Source organism: Chiloscyllium plagiosum, chromosome 20 (genome assembly GCF_004010195.1).
Source record: "Chiloscyllium plagiosum isolate BGI_BamShark_2017 chromosome 20, ASM401019v2, whole genome shotgun sequence".
Taxonomy (NCBI): domain Eukaryota; kingdom Metazoa; phylum Chordata; class Chondrichthyes; order Orectolobiformes; family Hemiscylliidae; genus Chiloscyllium; species Chiloscyllium plagiosum.
Genome location: NC_057729.1, coordinates 20477989 through 20500515, shown reverse-complemented (window position 1 = coordinate 20500515; position 22527 = coordinate 20477989). Strand labels below are relative to the sequence as shown.

General features: G+C 41.3%; 1 long non-coding RNA gene across 2 annotated transcripts in view; it reads left to right on the top strand.

Moving 5' to 3' along the window:
• Positions 1-394: 394 nt before the first annotated feature.
• Positions 395-22527, top strand: part of LOC122559905 — a 29139-nt gene continuing 7006 nt past the window's right edge. The window contains exons 1-3 of one of the 2 annotated variants that reach the window (XR_006314591.1): positions 395-417; positions 16617-16713; positions 19877-20259. This is a non-coding gene — a long non-coding RNA (uncharacterized LOC122559905). Of the gene's footprint in view, positions 418-2704; positions 2824-16616; positions 16714-19876; positions 20260-22527 lie in introns of those variants that run through there. The other variant, XR_006314592.1, reaches the window with a different exon arrangement.

The following is a 22527-nucleotide window of genomic DNA, read 5'->3' as shown; positions in this document are numbered from 1 at the left end:
CAACATTTAAGAGGCATTTGGATGGGTATATGAATAGGAAGGGTTTGGAGGGATATGGGCCGGGTGCTGGCAGGTGGGACTAGATTGGGTTGGGATATCTGGTCAGCATGGACGGGTTGGACCGAAGGGTCTGTTTCCATACTGTACATCTCTATGACTCTACTACAAACCTATTATTCTTGCAGCTATCTGTGATATCTTTCCACATTTGCTCCTCAATCTCCTGCTGACTATTGGGAGGCCTATAGTGTAATGCTATCAAAGTGATCTCCCCCTTTTTATTTCTCAGTTCCATCCACTTAGACACAGTGGTCGAATGTCCAAGTATGTCCTCTCTCAGTATTACCATGATTTCTGTTTTTCAGCGGCAGCAGCAATTTGAAGGCGGGAGCTTGCACCAGGGGCCTGCCGGGAGCGGTGAGTCACTGATTTGTGCTTTTAAATTTGAAGTCAGAGCAGAGGTTTCTGGGAAAAGAGGGACTTCTTATTTTTATTTCCGTACTGCTATATAAGTCAGTGTATTCTCAACCCAAGACCTTACCTTTGTAGGGCCTCCCACCCAACCACCTCCTCTAACCTCAAAGACCGGGGACATATCAGGTAAGCATCTCTTTTTTACTTTGTGACTAGGGGACTAGCAGGGATGGCAGTGCAGGGAGAGCAATGTTCCTCCTGCATGATGTTTGAGGTCAGAGACGCCAATAGTGTCCCATCCAAGTACATCTGCAGGAAGTGCACCCAACTCTCGCTCCTCCAAGACTGTGTTAGGGAACTGGAGTGGGAGCTGGATGAACTTCAAATCATTCAGGAGGCAGAGGCTGTGACAGATAGGGGTTACAGGGAAGCTTGTACAAGAGGGCACAACTACAAATTGAGGGGTGATAGATTTAAGACAGAAGTCAGAGGCAGAAAGTTGTAAGGGCGTGGAATGCTCTACCTGCTAAGGTAGTCAACTCAGCCACATTAGGGAGATTTAAACAATCCTTAGATAAACACATGGATGATTTTGGGATAGTGTAGGGGGACGAGCTGAGAATAGTTCACAGGTCGGCGCAACATCGAGGGCCGAAGGGCCTGTTCTGTGCTGTATTGTTCTATGTTCTATGTTCTATGATGTTCTCCCTGATGAAAATTGTAATTCCCCCTTCTCTCTTGCCTCCCCATCTATCCTTCCCATAGCATCTGTACCACAGAATATTGAGCTGCCAATCCTGTCTCTTCCTCAGTTTCTGTAATAGCAATAACATCCCAGTCCCACGTACCCATCGATGCTCTGAATTCATTTGCCTGACCTGTCAGGCCTCTTGTATTGAAATAAATGTAGTTTCACCCAGAAATTCCCTTGCTTCTTGCCATGTTCATGCCTGCTCTGTCTAGTACTAGGATTACCACACTGCCTTAACTATTCAACTTGTTTTCATTAACTTCTGTACTGTCCTCAACCTTCTCTTTCATCTCCCTACTGTTTTGGATCACATCCCCTGCCAGACTAGTTTAAACTCTCCAGAGTGGCTCAAGCAAATCTTCCCGCCAGGATATTGGACTCCTTCCAGTTCAGGGGCAACCCGTCCTTTTTGTACAAGCCATCTTTACCCAGAAGAGATCCCAATGATCCAAGAATCTGAATCCCTGCCCCCTGCTTCAGCTTCAATTCACATATTCTTCTGCCAGATCTTCTTACTCCTACTCTCGCTAACACAAGGCACCAGTTGTAGTCCAGAAATTACTACCTTTGAGGTCCTGCATTTTAACCTTCTGCCTAATTCCCTCGGATCACTCTTCAGGACCTCATCCCTTTTCTTACCTATGTTGTTGGTAGTACCAATGTGTACAACAACCTTTGGCTGCTCACCTTCCCATTTAAGAATTTCAGAGACATCCTCGACCCTGGCACCAGGAAAGGCAACACATCATCCTGGAGTCTTGATCACGGCCACAGATATGCCTTTCAGTACCGCTGACTAACAAGTCCCCTACTACTAATGCTCAGTTGCACCTTACCTGACACCAGTCTGCAGCAGGGTCCAGCAACTTCTCAAAGAAACACAGATAGAGAAGACAAAGTGCAATAAGGTTGTCAATACCTATAGGAACATATTGTATTAGGAAACATTTTAAAGGAAGAAAAGGGACAGAGCTTTCCAACGTGTGCCAACCAACACAAAATAATATGACAACTGCAGAATAGGAGACAATTTGTTGCAACTGCTACATGTATGTGTATTTCAAAGGAAATCCTGCATTTAATTCCACTGAGCAAAATATTTGATGAAACACTTGATATTAATCAAGATTGATAAAAATCACCTACACAAGCAGCCATGTATGGAAAGAAAGTTAATCATCCCAGATATTAGGCACTTACATGGTAACTTTGAAAACTCATAAAAGCTATCCAAATATGATTTAACAAAACTAAAAAATTAAAAAAGCATGCAGTTTGGGTTTTCAAAAGGTGAGCTGAAAATATACTCAAAGTTATGGATGTAGGTTTGCTCACTGAGCTGGAAGGTTTCTTTTCAGACATTTTGTCACCATACTAGGTAACATCATCAGTGAGCCTCTGAATGATGCACTGTTGGCATGGCCTGCTTTCTATTTATGTGTTTAGGTTTCCTTGGGTTGGTGATGAAATTGCCTGTGGTGATGTCATTTCCTGTTCTTTTTCTCAGGGATAGTAAATGGGATCCAAGTCAATGTGTTTGTTCATAGAGCTCCAGATGGAATGCCATGCTCCAAGGAATTCTTGTGCGTGTCTCTGTTTGGCTTGTCCTAGGATGGATGTATTTTCCCAGTCAAAGTGATGTCCTTCCTCATCTACATGTAAGGATACCAGTGAGAGTGGGTAATATCATTTTGTGGCTAGTTGATGTTCATGTATCCTGGTGGCTAGTTTTCTGTCCAATTGGACAAACTTTATTGTCACAACAATTTGGAGGCACTCATTTCTTCGACTTCAGAGCACAAAAGGATCCTTCACTCCTTCTTTCACTTTATACAGACATTTCTCATATACACCTGCTCTTGTCGATTCTCATATACACACTTTTCCAATTTGATTTTGCATCATCTCCCTCGTTGAACACATATTGACATGCATTCATGCTTCACCTTAAGTTTCATGCTAGGAATAGTCTTAGCTTACACTCTCCCCTACCATCAAAGAATGCTGATAATCACATTTGAATTGAATTGAATTTATTGTCACATGTACCGAGGCACAGTGAAAAGCTTTGCCTTGCAAGCAATATGTGCAATAGTTAAGTAGCATAGATAAGTAAATAATAGGTAAATAGCGGCAAAAACAAAAACACAGGTACAGGCAAATGTTAAGAGTTTGTGAGTTCATTCAGTATTCTAACAACAATAGAGTAGAAACTCTTTTGAAACCAATTGGTGCGTGTGTTCAGGCTTCTGTACCTTCTCCCCATTGGGAGAAGTTGTAGAAAAACATTGCCAGGGTGGGGTGGATCTTTGAGAATTCTGACGGCCTTTCCTTGACAACGGGCCTGGTAGATGGATTCTAAAGATGGGAGGTTGGCCTTTGTAACAGTCCTGGCTGAGTTCACCACTCTCTGTAACTGTCTCCAATCTTGAATAGTACAGTTACCAGGAGAAAGTGAGGACTGCAGATGCTGGAGATCAGAGCTGAAAATGTGTTGCTGGAAAAGCGCAGCAGGTCAGGCAGCATCCAAGGAGCAGGAGAATCGACGTTTCGGGCATGAGCCCTTCTTCAGGATTCCTGAAGAAGGGCTCATGCCCGAAACGTTGATTCTCCTGCTCCTTGGATGCTGCCTGACCTGCTGCGCTTTTCCAGCAACACATTTTCAGCTCTAATACAGTTACCATACCAGGTAGCGATACATCCAGACAGAATGCTCTCGATGGCGCACCTATAAAAGTTGGCAAGGATATTTGCCATCATTCCAAACTTTCTCGGCTGCCTGAGGAAGAAGAGATGTTGTTGTGCCTTTGTAACCAGTGCGTCCACATGAACAGTCCAAGAAAGCTTGTTGTGGATGACCACTCCCAGGAGTTTGACACTCTCCACTTGTTCCACCTCTGTGCTGTTAATATGTAGGGCGGCATGAGTACTATCCTGCCGAAAGTCAATAATGAGTTCCTTGGTTTTGCCAGCATTGAGAGCTAGGTTCTTCTCAGTGCACCATTTTTCCAGGTCTTCTCCCTCCCATCAGTAGTCTGTTTCATCGCCATCTGAGGTTCGATCGAATATGGTGGTGTTGTCAGCAAACTTGTAATTGGCATTAGTCTGGTATTTGGTGACACAGTTATGGGTATACAGTGGGTACAGTAGGGGCCTAAGAACGTACCCCTGGGGGGCTCCAATGTTGAGTGTTAGTGAGGATGAAATAATGTTCCCAATCATCACTGATTATGGCCTGCGGAAAATGAGGATCCAGTTGCAGAGGGTGGGGCTTAGTCCGAGATCACTAAGTTTAGTAATCAATCTCACAGGGATAATAGTGTTGAAGGCTGAACTGTAGTCAATGAGTAGGATTCTTACGTAGCTGTTCTTGGTGTCAAGGTGTTCTAGGGAGGAGTGAAGTGCAAGTGATATGGCATCTAACGTGGATCTGTTGGTCTGATAGGCAAATTGGAGTAGGTCAACAGTAGTAGGGAGGCTGGAGTTGATTAATGCCATGACCAGCCTTTCAAAGCACTTCATGACCACTGAAGTTAGGGCCACTGGGCGGTAGTCATTGAGATATGCTGCATGAGCCTTCTTAGGTACAGGGATGATGTTGGCCCTCTTGAAACAGGCAGGGACAGTGGGGCCTGCTGCAGGGAAAGGTTGAAGATGTCCAAGAAACCTCTGCCAGTTGATTTGCGCATGCTCTGAGTGCACGGCCTGGTACTCCGTCTGGTCCCAAAGTTTTTCTTGGATTCACACGAAGGAAAGCTGATCTGACCTTTGATGCAGAGACTGTTGGGATAGGTTTATCAGGACTTGTCTGAATAGGTGTTACCTCACTGCCGAAATTCTGCTCAAAGCAAGCATAGAAGGCGTTGAGACGATCTGGGAGGAATGTGTCATAGTCTGCTATCTTGCACTGTCTCTTTTTAGAACCTGTGATGTCATCAGTCCATGCCATAGTTGCCAGATGTCTGTCTGGGTCTCTGGTTTTGATCAGTATTGGTCTTTTCATGCCTTTTCATGCCTTACTCTCTTCTTCGCATCATATTCATCACCATCTCCTTTATATTTTTTCTCCCCACCCCTTAGTTTATGCCGGTATCTTTACTGCTCATCTCGGTTCTATGCTTTAGACTTCAACACAGATTTCAGCTCCAACATAATGTTCAAATAAAAGCAATGGCCTGGGGATACTGGAATAAAAACAGAAAGTTGTGGGAAACTCAGTGAGTCTGGCAGCATCTATGAGAGAAAAATAAAACTAACACATCAAGTCCAATATAATGGCTTTTCAGAATGTAAAGTTTTGAAGAAAAGTCATATTGGACTCAAAATATTAGCTCTCTTTCTTTCTCCATTGATGCTGCCAGACCTGCTGAGTTTCTCCAGAATTTTCAGTTTTAATTGCAATGTAATACATATTGACCAGTGGCTGGAATTCAGTTTTTGTTACAATCAGGAATTTCATCAACATTGTCTAGTGCAATTCTAGCCTTTGGCATATCAGCTGCAGCAAGTGCTAAGGACTGGCAACAAGAATGTGGAACAGATCTGAACAGAGGCAAACAATTTAACTTATACCAGGAAAAACATCCACGACTATTTTCTTTTTGTTCAATTCAATATATTTTTCACTTAAAGTTTTCAGAATGACAGAGTATTGATTAGAGAACATCTTGATTAAACTATACAAAGCTCTGAACACTGAAGTGTTGTGTCCAATTACAGTCATAGAGAGTCACAGAGATGTACAGCATGGAACCAGACCCTTTGGTCGAACTCATCCATGCTGACCAGATATCCTAAATTAATTTAGTCCCATTTGTCAGAATTTGGCCCATATCCCTCTAAACCCTTCTTATTCATATACCCACCCAGCTGCCTTTTAAATGTTGTCATTGTACCAGGCTCCAACACCTCCTCTGGCAGCTCATTCCATATGTGCACCACCCTCTCACCTTAAGCCTATGCCCTCTAGTTCTGGATTCCCCCAGCCCAATGAAAAGACATTGTCTATTTATCCTAACCACGCCCCTCATGATTTTATAAAACTCTATATGGTCACACCTCAGCCTCTGACATTTCAAGGAAAATAGCCCCAGTCTTTTCAGCCTCTCTCTGTAGCTCAAACACTCCAATCCTGGAAACATACTTATAAATCTTTTCTGAACCCTTTCACGTTTCACAACATCCTTCCTACAGCAGGAAGACCAAAATTGCATACAGTATTCCAATTGTGGACTAACTAATATCCTGTACATTCGCAACATGACCTCCCAACTCCTATACTCAATGCTCTGACCAATAAAGGAAAACATACCAAAAACTTTCTTCATTAACCTATCTATCTGTGACTCCACTTTTAAGGAGCTATGAACCTGCATTCCAAGGTTTCTTTGTTCAGCAACACACCCCAGAACCTCACCATTAAGTGTATAAGTCTTGCCCTGATTTACCTTTCCAAAATGCAGCACCTCACATTTACCTAAATTAAACTCCATCTGCCACTCCTTGGCCCATTGGCCCATCTGATCAAGATCCCATTGCACTCTGAGGTAACCTTCTTCGTTGTCCACCACACCTCCAATTTTGGTGCCATCTGCAAACTTACTAACTCTACCTCCTGTGTTCACATCCAAATCGTTTATACAAATGACAAAAAGTGTGGATCTAGCACGGATCCTTGTGGCACGCTACTGCTCACAGGCTTCCAGTCTGAAAGACAGCCCTCCACCACACCCTCTGTCTTCTACCTTCGAGTCAGATCTGTATCCAAATGGTTAATTCTCCCTGTATTCCATGTGATCTGACTTTGCCAACCAGTCTACCATGAGTAAACTTGTCAAACACCTTACTGAAGTCCAGATAGATTACGTCCGCAGCTTTGCCTTCATCAATCCTCTTCATTACTTCTTCAAAATCTCAATCAAGCTCATATTAAACCATGTAATAATTCTTTAAATGCTAGCCATTGCCTGTCTCACATCATACCTTTCAAGTAGCTTCCCAATCTACTACAGTTAATTTTTCCCTTTTATTTTGTTTAGATTTAAGATCCTAGTTTCAGATTACAGTGCATCACTTACAATCTTAATGTAGAATTCCACAATATTATGATCAATTAACCCTTTCTCACTGCACAATATTGGACACTACCAGTGTTTCCTCAACATAGTATTCTAGAAAACATTCTTATTATGCTTTCAGAAATTTGGTCTCCACAGCATTAGCATGAATATGGTTTACCTAAACTATATGTAAATTGCAGTTCCCCATAATTACTGTATTTCCTTTACTACATGCATCTCTACTTTTCTGATTGGTGAGCTATAAACTCCAACCAAAATGCTGCCTCTTTTTTTATGAATTCCACTAACTGTTTTGTTCTCAGGATCTAAGATCCTCTCTCATTAATGTCTTGACCTTTACTAACAGTGCTATGTACCTGTTTCTTTTTAGTGTACACTTTCTAAATGTTGAATACCCTTGATAATTCAGACTGCAGCCACATCTGTGTAATCACAATTAGGCTATGAGTATTTACTTCAATTTGTACCATCAATTCATCTACCTTGCTAAGAATGCTGTGGACTTTAAGATAGTGTGCCTATATTACAAATAGTCATATCTACTAGCGCATTCCTATGTTTGTACCCACTGTCCCTCTCTCCCCAACTCTAATTGCCTTATTGCTTTTTGCTCTCTTGCTTTGCCCTATCCCTCTTTTTAAGGACAGGCAATAATGTAGTGGTATTGTCACTGGATTAGTAAGCCAGACACACAGATAATGTTCTGCAGTCCCAGGTTCAAGTCCTACCATGACAGAAGTCAATAAGCTTTTGTGGAATTAAAAGTCTAACTATGATCATAAAACCAGTGTGGATTGTCATAAAACCCATTTGGATTTTAGGGAAGGAAACTTGTCATTCTTACCTGGCCTGGCCTACTTGTGACTGTAGACTCAGCAATATGGTTGACCTTAAATGCCCTCTGAAATGAACTATGAACCACTAAAATATCTCAAAAAAGGAATGAAACTGGGTGGACCATCTGGCATCAAACAACACACTAGAAAGACAACAGCTCTGCCAGCTGGTCCTGACTAACATTTGGGGACTAGTGTCAAAAATGGGAGAACTGTCTCACAGACTATTCAAGCAACAGCCTGACATCGTCATACTCATGGAACCTTCCTTTCCACACAACATCCCAGACATCATTATCACCATCTCAATGTAGGAGCTGTCCCATTGGCTGGACAGATTCAGCAAAAGTGATGAGATAGTGCTATCCAGATGGAATAGAGTTATCAACATTGACTCTGGACCCCATCAAGTCTCATGGCATCAGGTTAAACATGGATAAGAAAAGAAAATATAAAACTGTGGATGCTGGAAATCAGAAAAGAAAACAGAAATTGCGGGCCTAAATTCAGGTCTGGCAGCATCTGTGAAGAGAAAGCAGAATGAATGTCTAGCGTCCAATGATCCTTCTTCAGAACTGATTTAAGATAGGAAATTGTTGCTTTTTACAGTAAAGATGGAGTGGGGGGGGGGGGGGGGGGGCTGGGGAAGAGTAAACAATAGGTGGAGGTGAAACCCAGAGTGAAAAAAAAGCAGTAAGATGAACAAAGGAATCAGTAAACATCAGCCTGGAGGAATCAAAAGCTGCTAACTAGAAGTATTATCAGTCAGCAATGTGGTAGCAGTTGTGGTAGCAGCCCATGTGTTGACAATGTGGTAAGGATATGGGAGAAGGTGCTCAGGCCCTCAGATTATTGAATTCAATATTGAGTCCTGAAGACTGTAGTGTTTCCATGTTGAAAATGAGATGCTGTTATTCTGACTTGTGCAGAGCTTCACTGGAGCACTACAGCAAGCCCAAGACAGAGATGATTGGACAGGGAACACAATAGTGTGTTGAAGTGGCAGGCAACAGCAAGGTCAAGATCAGTTTTGTGGACAGAATGTAGGTGCTCTGTAAAGCAGTCACCCAATTTGGGTTTTGTCTCCTGCAGGAAACCAGGACAATGAAGCCTCTTGCTGATAACCACAGAATTCAACCTCCTCCACCAATACATCACCCCTGAATCCTCCACACTGACCACTATTTAGTGGAAACACTAAGGGTGATAAGAGCCCAGAATGTAATCTGGCTAAATGATTTCAATGTCCATCAGCAAGACTGGTTCAGCAGCAATAACACCAAACAGGTTGTCAAGTTCTAAAGAAAATAACTGCTACGCTGGGTTTGTAGCAGATGATGAGGGACCCAACAACAGCAAAATCATACTTGACCTCATCCTTACTAATCTGCTTGCTGCAGAGGAATCTGTTCATGACACTATTGGTAAGAGTAACCATCACACAGCTCTGTGGAAGTCAATTCCTGCCTTCAAATTTAGAATAGTTTGCACTGTGTTGTGTGACATGATCACCATGCTAAATGGGACAGACATCAACCAGATCCAGCAAAACAAGAAAGGGCATCCATCAAGCATTGTGGACCATCAGCAGTAGCAGAATTGTATACAGATGCAGCCTGCCACCTTAAAGCCTGTCATATCCCCCACTTTACCCCTTACCATCAAATCAGGAGATTAATAGTAGTTCAATGAAAATTGGAGGAGGGCATATTAGGAGCAACACCAGCTATATCTAAAAATAAGATATCAATCTGGTGAAGCTGCAGGCCAGAATTTTTCACATGTAATCTAATCAAAAAACAAGCAATAATCAAGGCTAAGCAACTCCAAAGCCAATAGATCAGATTGAGGCTCTGCAGTCCTGCCATATCCAGTTGGGAATGGTGTTGTACAATTAAACAACTCACTGGAGGAGGAAGCTCCACAAATGTCCCTATCCTCAATAATGGATGAGCTCAGCATATCAGTGCAAAAGATAAAGCAGAAACTGTTGCAGCAATCTTCAGCCAGAAGTGCTGTCTGGATCATCTACCTTAGTCTTCTGCAAAGGGCCCCAATTTACAGATTTCAGTCTTCAGCCATTTCAGTTCATGATACATGATATCAAGAAATGGTAGAAGCACCTTTTATTGACTAATGTTCTTCTAATTTTCTAATCAGCTGCATGGGTCTCCAAGACCCACAGATGGCAATGACTTTGGAACTGGAACTCAATGCCGCAGTCGGAATGCAAACATGATCACTGTTCATGTAACATCAGGACAGCTGTGCACATGCACAACCATGCAGCCAAGAGGGAACACTGGCCCTGAAAAGATTCCCCACAATAGCACTGAAGACGTACTTCGGAGTTTATCATTCCCCTGTCCAAGCTGTTTCAATACAACAATACTGCCATCTACTTGACAAGACAGGAAATTACACAGATTCTGGATCAGTGGTGCTGGAAGAGCACAGCAATTCAGGCAGCATCCGAGGACAGGCAAAATCGACGTTTCGGGCAAAAGCCCTTCATCAGGAATAAAGGCAGAGAGCCTGAAGCGTGGAGAGATAAGCTAGAGGAGGGGGGGGGTTGATGGACTGATGGGACAGTATTTGGCTGGTTTAGATTTGGCCGACATTTTGTGTATAGGACATACCTGTGTAATTTCCGAGGACAGGCAAAATCGACGTTTCGGGCAAAAGCCCTTCATCAGGAATAAAGGCAGAGATCCACGCTTCAGGCTCTCTGCCTTTATTCCTGATGAAGGGCTTTTGCCCGAAACGTCGATTTTGCCTGTCCTCGGAAATTACACAGGTATGTCCTATACACAAAATGTCGGCCAAATCTAAACCAGCCAAATACTGTCCCATCAGTCCATCAACAGTACTGTCAAGCAAAACTTGCTCAGCAATAACCTGCTCATTGATGCTCAGGTTGGATTCCACTAGGGCCATTTAACTCTTGACTTCATTACAGCCTTGGTTTAAACATGGACAAATGAGCAGAATTCCAGAGGTGAAGTGACAGTGCCTGCTGTTGACTAGGTTGGAATTTAACCACAGTCTTGAAATCCTAACAAAACACAAGTCAATGAGAATTAAACTCTATGTCATTTGGAGTCATACCTGGCACATAGGATGTTGGTGTGGTTGTTGGAGATCAGTCATCTTAGCCCAAGGATATCTCTATAGGAGTTCCTTATGGCAGAGCAATAGATCCAATCATCTTTTGCTGCTTTATTAAATACCTTCTCTCTGTCATAGGGTCAGAAATGGTGATATTCACTGATGATAATGTTCAGCACAATGATCAGCACCATTTGTGACTCCTCAGATTCCAAGGCAATTGTGTCCAAATGCAAGCAAGGCTTCCATGATATCCCAGTTTGGGTTGACAAGTGGCAAGTAACATTTACACCACATAGTTTCCAAGCATTGACCATTTCCAGTAAGTAAGAATCTTAACAACTGCCCTTTGACATTCATGGCATTACCATGGCTGAATTCCCACACTATCAACATCTTTGGGGTTGGCATTGATTAGAAGCTGATGTGAACTGGCCATACAAATATCATGGCTACCAGAACAAGTCAGAAGCTAAGGTACCAAGTAATTTACCACCTGATCCTCCAAAGCCCATCTCTAATTACAAAGCACAAGTCAAGAATGTGATTGAACATCGCCCACTTGCAGTTAAGAGTTATTTGCCTGGATGAGTGCAGTTTCAACAACACTCAAGAAGCTGACACCAACCATGACAAAGTAGCCTGCTTGATTGGCACCATATTCACTCTTTCCACTACTGATACTCAGTAGCAGCAACATGCACCATTTGCAAGATGCACTGTAGAAATTCACTGAGGCTCCTTAGACAGAACCTTACAAACATATGACCATGTAGAAGTTCAAGGGCAGCAGATAAATGGGAAGAAACCACCTGCAAGTGCTTTTCCAGGCCATGTGCCATCCGGAATTGGAAATTTATTGCTGTTTCTTCAGTATTACATAATCCTTGAACTCCTTCTCTAACAGCATTATGGGTATGCCTACACCAATGGACTCCAACAAGAAGGCAACTTGTCATCTCATTCTCAAGGTCAACTTGTGATGGGGATTAATTGCTAGTCCAGCCAGCCAAGCCCAATTAAATTTATTTTAAAAATCTTCTAGACTCTATTAATAAAGAAGAAATAACAGAAACATTTAGAAAAGCTCAATGCAATCAAGTCAACATAGTTTGTGAAAGGGAAATTATCTTTGACAAATTTTCTAGCATTCTTTGATGATATAACAAGCAGAGTTGACAAAAGGTTGCTGTATTTGAATTTCCAGAAGGCATTAAATAAGATACTACATGAAAGGGTTTGCAAAAACAGGAGTTCATTATCGTGGGTGTGGGTAATATATGAGCGTTGTTTGAGGTTTGATTAACACAGAAAAGACAGTAAGTCAGAATTAACAGCTCTTTTTAAGCTTTATAGAAGGCACAAGGATCAATTATAGGGCCCTAATTATTTATTATTGATTTTGTACTCGAGGTGGGAGCAGATTTTAGTGCATCCAAATTTGCTTTTGATACAAAAGTAAGTAGGAGGGCATCTGTGATAAGGATACAAGGAATCTGCAAGCAGATATAGATAGGTTGAGGGTGTGGGCGAAAACATGCCATATGCAGTTTAATGTAGGTAAGTGTGAGGTCATGCATTTTGTTAGGAAGAATCAAAAAGCACACTATTATTTAAGTGGAGAGAGAGAGACTCCAAAAAAACTGCAGTATAGAGGGACTTAGATGTTCTTGTGCATTAAACACAAAACATTAGCATGCATGTGCAATAAATAATTAAATATTTCGCCTTCATTTCTCGGGAGTTAGAGTTTAAAAATAGTGAAGTCTTGTTGCAATTGTGCAAGATATTGATACAATTTTGGTCTCTATACTTAAGAAAGGATATTGAAGGCAGTTTAAGAGGTTCTCTTCACTGTTTGCTGAGATGCAGGAGTTGAATCATCAAGAACAGCTAAGTAGATTAAGCATTTATTAATTAGAGTTTAAAAGACAGGGGTGATACTGCAACATCTGTGCTCTGCACGCATCAACCAACCCAACCTTCTGGTTGCCATCCATTTTAAATCCCCCTGCCATTCCCCCAACGACATGTCCATCCTTGGTCTCCTCCAGTATCAGAGTGAGGCTAATCGTAAACTGGAGGAACAACACCTGCTATTTCACCTCGGGAGCTTCAAGCCTAATGGCCTCAATATTGAATTCACCAGCTTCAAAATCCCTCTACCCCCTCCCTTATTCCATGTCCAGCCCTCCTCCCTTTCACCCCCCTAACCTGACCTAACCTGAGCATCTTCCTACTCACCTATCCACTCTGCCCTTCCCACTGACCAATCACAATAACCCCCTACCTGCATCCACCCATCACCATCCCACCTACCCTTCCCCCAGCCCACAACCCTCCCTTTATTTACTTCTGGGCTCCCTCCCCTTCCCCAGGCCCAACAAGGCATTTTGGACAAATCGTTGACTTTCCTACTCCTTGAATGCTGTCTGACTTGCTGTACTTTACATCTATTGACTCTGGCTTCTAGCATGTGCTAGAAAGAACATGAGTTGGCCATGAAACAGCTTAGAGCAAAGATTTCCATAAGACATAGCAGTTTTTGAGAACAGACAGATATCACAGCAATAAAGGGGAAAGATTAGAATCAAAAAGTGGCAGAAAGAAATTAACATGCTTCCATTGTAATAAGATTGGACGTATCAAAGCCATTCAAACTAGTTGTTGATGCTAGCATCATTGGCATGCGGGCTGTTCTACATCAAGATAATGAGTTGGAGATCAAATGACCTGTCAGTTATTTTTCAAAGAAACTGATTATATGCCAAAAACAAATCAAGCATTGAGAAAACATTCAATCAAACATTGACTCTTGTGTTGGCTCTATTCCACTTTGAAATATACATCAGCAACATGGAAGAAACTGCTCAATTTATGTTACTGCGAAAGGTGCTGGCACAGCGCAATTAAAATTTAACATGATAATCACCATGTACTTAATCTTGAGCCACTGTCCTGAAGACCCGCGCCCTGTTTTGCAAGAATAGTAGTAATTTCAGATAGTTATGACTTTTGTTCAATGACTAGTTTCCACCTAGCCTCCATAGGAGCTGAGAAACCCTTTATAACTCCAGCATTCAATCCAGCAATGGAAGCTTCCCTGTTGCTAAGGAAGCTGAGGAAAGAGATCCCTTTTCCAGAAATGTTAATTTTATTACTACCCATTGCCGTCTGACTTCTTATTGAATATCCAATTTCTTTCAGTTTAAATGACGTTCGTGTATCAAAGACCGGCCATTGATAATTGCAAGTGGTTTCAAGATGTATTTTGCATCTATTATAATGTAGAGTGAGATTTTAAAGTAGAGCTCTTTGAGACCACTAGGCGAAAATGAGTACTGCAGCTGCTGGAGATTAGAGTCAAGATTAGAGTAGTGCTGGAAAAGCACAGCAGTTCAGGCAGCATCTGAGGAGCAGGTAAGGTGGGGGGAGGGGAAATGAGGAAACTGGTGAAGTCCACATTGATGCTATAGGGTTGAACGGTTCTGAGGCGGAAGATGAGGCGTTCATCCTTCAGGTGTCAGGTGGTAAGGGAGTGGCAATAGAGGAGGCCCAGGACCTGCATGTCCTCGGCAGAATGGGAGGGGTAGTTGAAGTGTTCGGCCACGGCGCGGTGGACTTCACCAGTTTCCTCATTTCCTCTCCCCCCACCTTACCCCAGTTCCAACCTTGCAGCTCAGCACCCTCCTCATGACCTGTCCCATCTGTCAATCTTCCTTCCCATCTATGCGCTCCACCCTCCTCTCCGACCTTTACCGCCACTTCCATCCACCTATTGGAGTCTCAGCTACCTTCCTCCCAGCCCCACCCTGCTCCCAATTATCTCTCCATTCCTGATGAAGGGCTTTTGCCTGATTTTCCTGCTCCTCGGATGCTGCCTGACCTGCTGTGCTTTTCCAGCACCACTCTAAACTTGACCCTCTTGCGACCACTGTCAGCCTCAAAGCACTTCACAGTTGACTGTGTATATTGAAGTGTCGTCATAGTTGTAATGTAGGAGATTTAGCAGGCATTGCCTCAGTAATGCACTGAGGTTTTCTTGTAATGATTAAATTTTCTAAACATGAATCATGTCAATGCAATTTCTCTCATTTTGCAATAAACAATCTTCTGTCTTCTTACATTATCCAATATTAACAGAATTATGAAAACTTATAAAGCTAAAGGATGTAATCAGTATAATCTGTAATGCTTCCCCTTTCTCTATCCCTTGAACATGTGCCAACAAACACACTATTAATACACAGTAAACATGTGGTCTATCATTTGGCTTGTTTAACTCCTACAGTTACATTCTAAGGAATTGTGAATCCTATACTTTCCCAGAGTACAATGTCTGCCTTGAGATGAAAATAACAGCAATCTGGGCAAAAATATTGGCTCAGATTCCATCCCTGTGACGCAGGACCCTTACTAGTTAAAGAACTGACAGGAACATGATGTTACTTTTGTGAAGGAGGCCCAATGCAATTGAAGTGAACTTTGGCACTTAACTGACCAGCATCAGATCCATGGACTATGGAAGTTCCTTCTCTAACAGTTGGCAGTCAATCAGAAACTGGTAGTTTTACACTGCTGGCAACACTATTGAAACATTGGCTGCTACCAGTAATGCTGCAGGGTATACCAAGAAGGTCATGCTGATCCCTAGGTATAAGTGAGTGGGGTGGGCTGGAGGGTCACAGATTCCAGCACTTTCCCAGTGATGTGTTAAACCACTTGGCTTATACATTTCTTCTTTCTGACTCCCTCGTTTATTGAAGACTGGTGTTACACCAGCAGATTTTCAACCACTGGAATCACTTCAAATGTTACAGAAATTTGAAAAGATTATAAACAATACATCTACTTCTTCTGAAGCTACTTCCTTTTAGCCCCCAGGATGCAGACAGTCAGTCCAGGGACTTATCAGCCTTTAGTCCTATTAATTTTCCAAAAATCTTTCCTCCAGTAACTACTGTGTTTTTACATTTTTCCCTCCCCTTTGTGCCCTGCCCTTACTATTTTAGAGGTGATTTTTTTGTCATCTACTGTGCAGAGATAATCTTTAATTTTACCTGTAATTTTCTTGTTTCTGACTCTTAACAATACAGTCTCACTTTCTACAAGATTAATGTTCATTTTTGCTACTGTATTCCTGTTCATATGCTTTAACCACTTATTGTCCCATATTTCTTATTATCCAAGAAAACGGCAGCTGATTTTTTAATATTGATGCAAACATTTAGAAGCCCTTTTCAAGCATACTTAAAAACAATGACAGTTTCTACAGTTTTTGACATTCCACTTTACCCAATGTTGTTTTCATACCCTATGACTATTTTTCTTCAGTTGATGGAACTCATTTCTGAATGTGAAATTCTATTGTGCTATGATCACTCTTACTTAGTGGATCTTTTACTCTGAAATCATGTTTCATTACAGGTTTGCCAATCTAAAATATCCTATACTCTGGTCAGCTCCAGGATGTATTCTTCTATGAAACTATCCTAAATACAGTCTGTTAACACATCCACACCAGGTAATATGTTCCACTTTGAAATCTCTCACAATTATTGTAGCTTCTTTTTTTATTCAAATCCCTACAGTGTGGAAATAGGCCCTTTGGCCCAACCGGTCCACACCGACCCTCCAAAGAGTAACCCATCCAGACACATTCCCTGAACTTATTGCTCTGCGTTCAGGCTATCGAAGCGATAAAGGATATAGAATGACTGCATGTCCACCAGCAGGGGAAGGATGAAGTTGTCGCAATCTCTATCCGAGGCCTGTAACGGCTCCTTGTAGATCCTTTCTTTCTTGCAAGCCCCATTTTATTTTCTGGTTTATCATCTATCCAAGTTTAGCCATTGCCAGATGTCGATAAACCACTCTTACCAGTGATTTTACACTTTTATCCCCAAACCAAGATTGCTTCACACTTTTGATTCTAGCCTTTATTAATAGAACAATGTCACCTTTTTTTTTGTTTTTATGTCCTTCTAAAATTTAAAATATCGATGAATATTCAGGTTTTAGCCATGCTCACATTATGCTCATTTATTTATATTTGTGCTAGCAATTCATTACACAATGAATCAACATTTGTGAAAGCTACTTAATTTTGTAAAGGTACCTTTAATTCTCTTTGTTTATTATTTTCCCTGCCCTGACTTTATTGATATTTTTCATCAACCCCTCAGACATGTTATGACATACATCCAGAGCAGATCAGACTTGAACCGGTGCCTCCTGGCTCAGAAGTAGGGTCACTACTACTATGCCACAAAAGCCTCAACATTGTGACCTTGTTTGCTAATTCACTTCATGTTTGTACATTCTACAACTTCCTGTCATGCTCTTTTATCATTACATAACATCACCATCCTGCACTTTTCAACTTTCCCATCCCGACTGTATAATTTAGTGTAAAATACCTCCAAACAGATTAGTTATACAATTCACCAATAGTGGACCCACAATGGTTCAAATGATGTTCATACTAATGATACAGTTCACTTCCCCCACTACAAGCACAGCGGCTCTTGAATCAAATTCCATTTCTCCCACATCAATATTTGAGTCATACATTCACCTTTCTCATCTTATTTATCCTATAATTTAGCCTTGCTCAAGAAGTAATCCAACGATTATTATTTTAGTGATTCTACTTTTAAATGTAATCCCTAAATGCTCATGCTTCCTCTGCAGAAGTTCCTCCTTATTCCTACATATGTTAGCCCACATGGACCATAGAGACTGAATTCTTCCCCTCAGTTCAAAGTTTCTCTTCACCTCTGAACAACTGTTGTCACTCCTGACATCACATAAGTTATAAAATGTTTGGGCCTCATGCTCTTGGCTGTTGACAAATGTGTTTATTCCCCCTTTAAATATACTGTCCCACAGCTACATACCCCACCAATCACCTCCAGTCAAACAGCCTCCTGCATCATGGCATATGGTTAGTTGTTCACCCTATCTTCAATCTTTACTCTTCTCCACACAAGTTGCAAGAACATCAAACCTGCTCGATACTTGCAAAGTCTTACACTCAATTGCCAACTCCAAATTCCCATTCCAGGTTTCTGACGGGCAAATCTGAAGTACCTAGCCTAAAGGATGTGATTGTCTCCTGGACAATGGATTTTGTAACATCTGGCTTATTTGGGCCTTCATATAATTTCAGGCCAGACATCTCAGCTACTGCTAAACAATGATAGACAAGACATGATGGTAAAGCTACAAGACATCATGCTCTATCCTATACAGGTTCAACTCTACTACTTGTGACTGCTGAGGTCATAGCTATGTTGCTCCTACATCAGAGGCTCATCTGCATATTTGTTAAACCCTATCTCCACATCTCCCCCAAGTACATCCTCATTTTCTACTTTAATTAACTAAAAGCATTTTCTTAACATTAGTACCTTAAACATTTAACTGAAAGCTTTCCCTATATGAGTGAATGTATTTCCGTCATCTCCCTCACAAAGTCTCAGATTCAAGTGTTTGCGATTCTCCCTGATCTGGTTATAAAAAGGTGTAGGAAGGCAACGGACTGAAAACTGACCTGGAACTTTACTTTAAGCAGCTGAAACAAAAAGAGAGTTGGAGAAACTCAGTAGGCCTGGCAGTGACTGTGGAAGGAGACACAAAATTAAGTTAACTGTTCTGGACAGGAGTCCATAAGACTATAAGACATAGAAGCAGAAATTAGGCTATTTCAGCCCATTGAGTCTGCTCCACCATTCAATCATGGCTGATAAATTTCTCAACTCCATTCTCCCACTTTCTCCCCATAACTCCTGATCCTCTTGACAATCAAGAACCTATCCAGCTCAGTCTTAAATATAATCAATGACCTGGCCTCCACAGCCTTCTGTGGCAATGAATTCCATAGATTCACCACTCTCTGGCTGAAGAAGTTTTTCCTTAGCTCCATTCTAAAAGGTCTTCCCTTTACTCTAAGGCTATGCCCTCAGGTCCTAGTCTCCCCTACCATCTTCCCCACATCTATTCTGTTCAGGCCATTCAGTATTCATGTTCCAATTAGATGCCCCCTAATCCTTCTAAACTCCATCCAGTATGGACCCAGAGTTCTCAAATGTTTCCCATACGTTAAGCTTTTCATTTCTGGGACCATTCTCCTGAACCTCCTCTGAACACGCTCCAAGACTAGTACATTCTTCCTGAGATATGATGCCCAAAACTATGCACAATACTTCAAATGTGGCCTGACCAGAGCCTCAGAAGTACATCCTTGCTTTTATATCCAAGTAATCTCAATATAAATGCCATTATTGGATTTGCCTTCGTAAATACAGACTCAACTTGCAAGTTTACCTTGAGAGAAATCTGCACTAGAACTCCCAAGTCTCTTTGCACTTCAGACATCTGAATTTTCTCCCCATTTGGAAAATAGTCCATGCCTCTATTCTTCCTACCAAAGTACATGACCTTACACTTTCCTACATTGTACTCCATCTGCCACTTCTTTGCCCACTCTCCTAACCTGTCCAAATCCTTCTGAAACCTCCCCACCCCCTCAATGCTACCTGTCATACTGGATTTGTAACATTAACTCTGTAGCATCCAGACTGTTTTGTTTTTAGAAGACAGTTGGGTGGTCGTTGAGAGGATGCTAATTTTGCTTGGCTGATCATCAATTCATTTTAACATTTTCATGGTACCTTCACTTGCAGAGAAGGTCTGTGCATGAAAGACTGCTGATTACAAAACTGCACAATCAAAGAAGAGCTGAAAGGTTTCAACACCCAACTGCAATAGCAGTGCAAAAACACCCTCAAGTTCTTAAAGTTTGGAAATAAGTAGAAAAAAGAGGAATATATCATCATGATTACTGCAAAGTATTGATCCACTTCTTCAAAAAGACCCATGCAATATCTGACAAGAATGAACAAAAATCTCTTCTGAGATTGCTGTTTGCACTGGAAGATTTGCAGTCAGGAATGCTGAAGCTTCAAGTGAAGTTACTGCAAAATACCTTGGACAAAAATACAAAATGGGTGGATCTTCAGCACTGATTACCAGCACATCCAATGGTATCTTTGGACACTAGGCAAAGGTGAAGTACTTTCTATGCTATCATTCAAAAGTAGAACATCATTATTATGCTTCAGATTTAGTAAAGAATTTTCCTACTTAGGCTGCCAAATGAAAGATCATTATGATCACCTGTAGAGCTGAAAGTATGCGAAACTCCATCAATAGACTCACATTACACTTCTTTGTTAACAATTCCGATCTGGAAGAGCATCAGAAGGATCCTGATATACTTCAGCAAGGGTAAAAGAATTGGGTGCCACAGTATCTTACTGAAATGATTCACTCTGGCCTGACAGTAGGGTGTACTTCCTGGTTAGGGATCTGTAAGAGGCTCACCGCTCAAACATTACTAGAGAAGTATCGTGAAGCTGATCAAACTCTGATAAAAGCTGAGCTAACCAGTGCCTCCTCCCCTACTTCTCTCTGAGATACAGGGGTGCTGGCTGCTCTGATGCAGATAAAGCTTGAAGGTTCTCCTGCACTTTTCTACTGGCTGCAGGCTGTAGACCAGGACCTTATCTTTCCAGTTGCTGCCTCAGGGTAAACCTAGAGGACTTTTTGAGTTCGATAGACATCAGCGGCCCAGAAGGTGAGGTGCAGGCAGATGAGGTCAGGGTTGAGGGAAAGTGCAGGAGAGCAAGAGTGGGGTAAGAAAGAGGGAGAGAGCTTGTGGTAGAGACAAGAAGCGGAGGGAAACAGTTGGGTGTAGACAAAAAGAGAAGTGGGGAGGAGGGATCAGAGACACAAGAAGAAGTGGGGTTAGAGAGGAGAGGAGAGCAGCCATCACCCTGAGGATTAGTTGGGGTGGAGTGCATTTGAGCTCAAACTAGGCCAACACAGCCTCCAAGAGAAAGGGTCATATCTGGCAAGAGGGAAGGAAGTTCGCGTCCAAGGAGGTTTTGGGTCAGGGCTGGTTATGACTGTGTTAGTGGTCTTTTGAGGTGTACTTGAGGATGTATGAGGTAAAGATAGCCCAGCTTAATAGTTACTAAGGAGTTTCTCAAGGTTTTACGTACCTAATTTAGTCTGACTTTGTCGAAGTTCTTGTCTTGCACTCATCATGTCAATTTGCAAGAAATAAGACAGTAAAGTGAAAATAATGCCTCTACCAGTCAGAGTCCATTTTCCAATTAATCGGCAGTCTCTGCTCATACAGTATAAATATTGCCTTTCCCTTGCTTTAGTATTTCTTGCAAAATGTCCTGGTAAGTTCAAGATGAGAAGCTTCTCAACCAAAATGTATTTTTTTTAGCAATATTCAAGTTCTGTACTATCACACCACTATAAGCATTAAAATGAGAAAAGGAACATCAGACATAAAAATGTATGCAAAAAACTATGCAAAAAATGTAAATGGATCATAGATGTAAAGTTAAGATGGAATTCTTTAAAATATTGGCAGGATGATAGAAACTATATACCGCCTGCCTTTTCACTTGGAAGGAGAGATGGATAATTGATTAGTATTGGCAGAACAGTGATAAAGAAAAATACCATAAAGTAAATTCAGGTATTCCCTCATTGCTTTTACACATCTCTCCCAAACTGTATAATTAATATACAAATTTCCTATTAACATCTTAACAAAATTTCAAAATTTTTGACAATTAGAAATTTATTCAGTTAACTCCAATTTCATAGTATTAACAAGATCCTTAATATAAGATCACATCCCAAGAGGCATCACATAAGCATCAGATAAACCTGACAACATACTAAAGAACAAGAGAATGCATTATTTGCTAATATTGTTCTTCAAAACTTCCATTACATCCCCTTTCATTCTTATGATTTTAAAGACTTGCAATAGGTATCAGTTCTGGGATTATATAACTTATAAATGCCACCCCATTCAAAAAACACTGACACTGTTTTCTGGGTTATCCTACAACAACATGTTAACAACCCTCTGCTTTTTTGTGAAATAATGATTTTATGAGTGGTCACGAGAAAGAACAAGGCACCAGAAGCTGCCTGTATCCGAGGAGAAAAACAACAACTATTGCAAAATCTAGGATCTTTTATAACTTTTAAAAAAAATTTTATAAAGTGCTTTCATGATCTTAGATTATGACAATTGTCTTCCTTAGAGACCTCAATGCTTCTATTGATGTTACTCCAAATTTCCTTTTGTCCCCTAAATATCCAATTAGAACCGCTAAGTAATCATCCTAGAAACAGTAAATATGATCTGTACAGTACTAGTCCACATGGATACTATATCCATGGGAGCACAGCTTTAAAGGAATATTACAAATTAGCTACAATATTCTGCAAGAATTTTAAT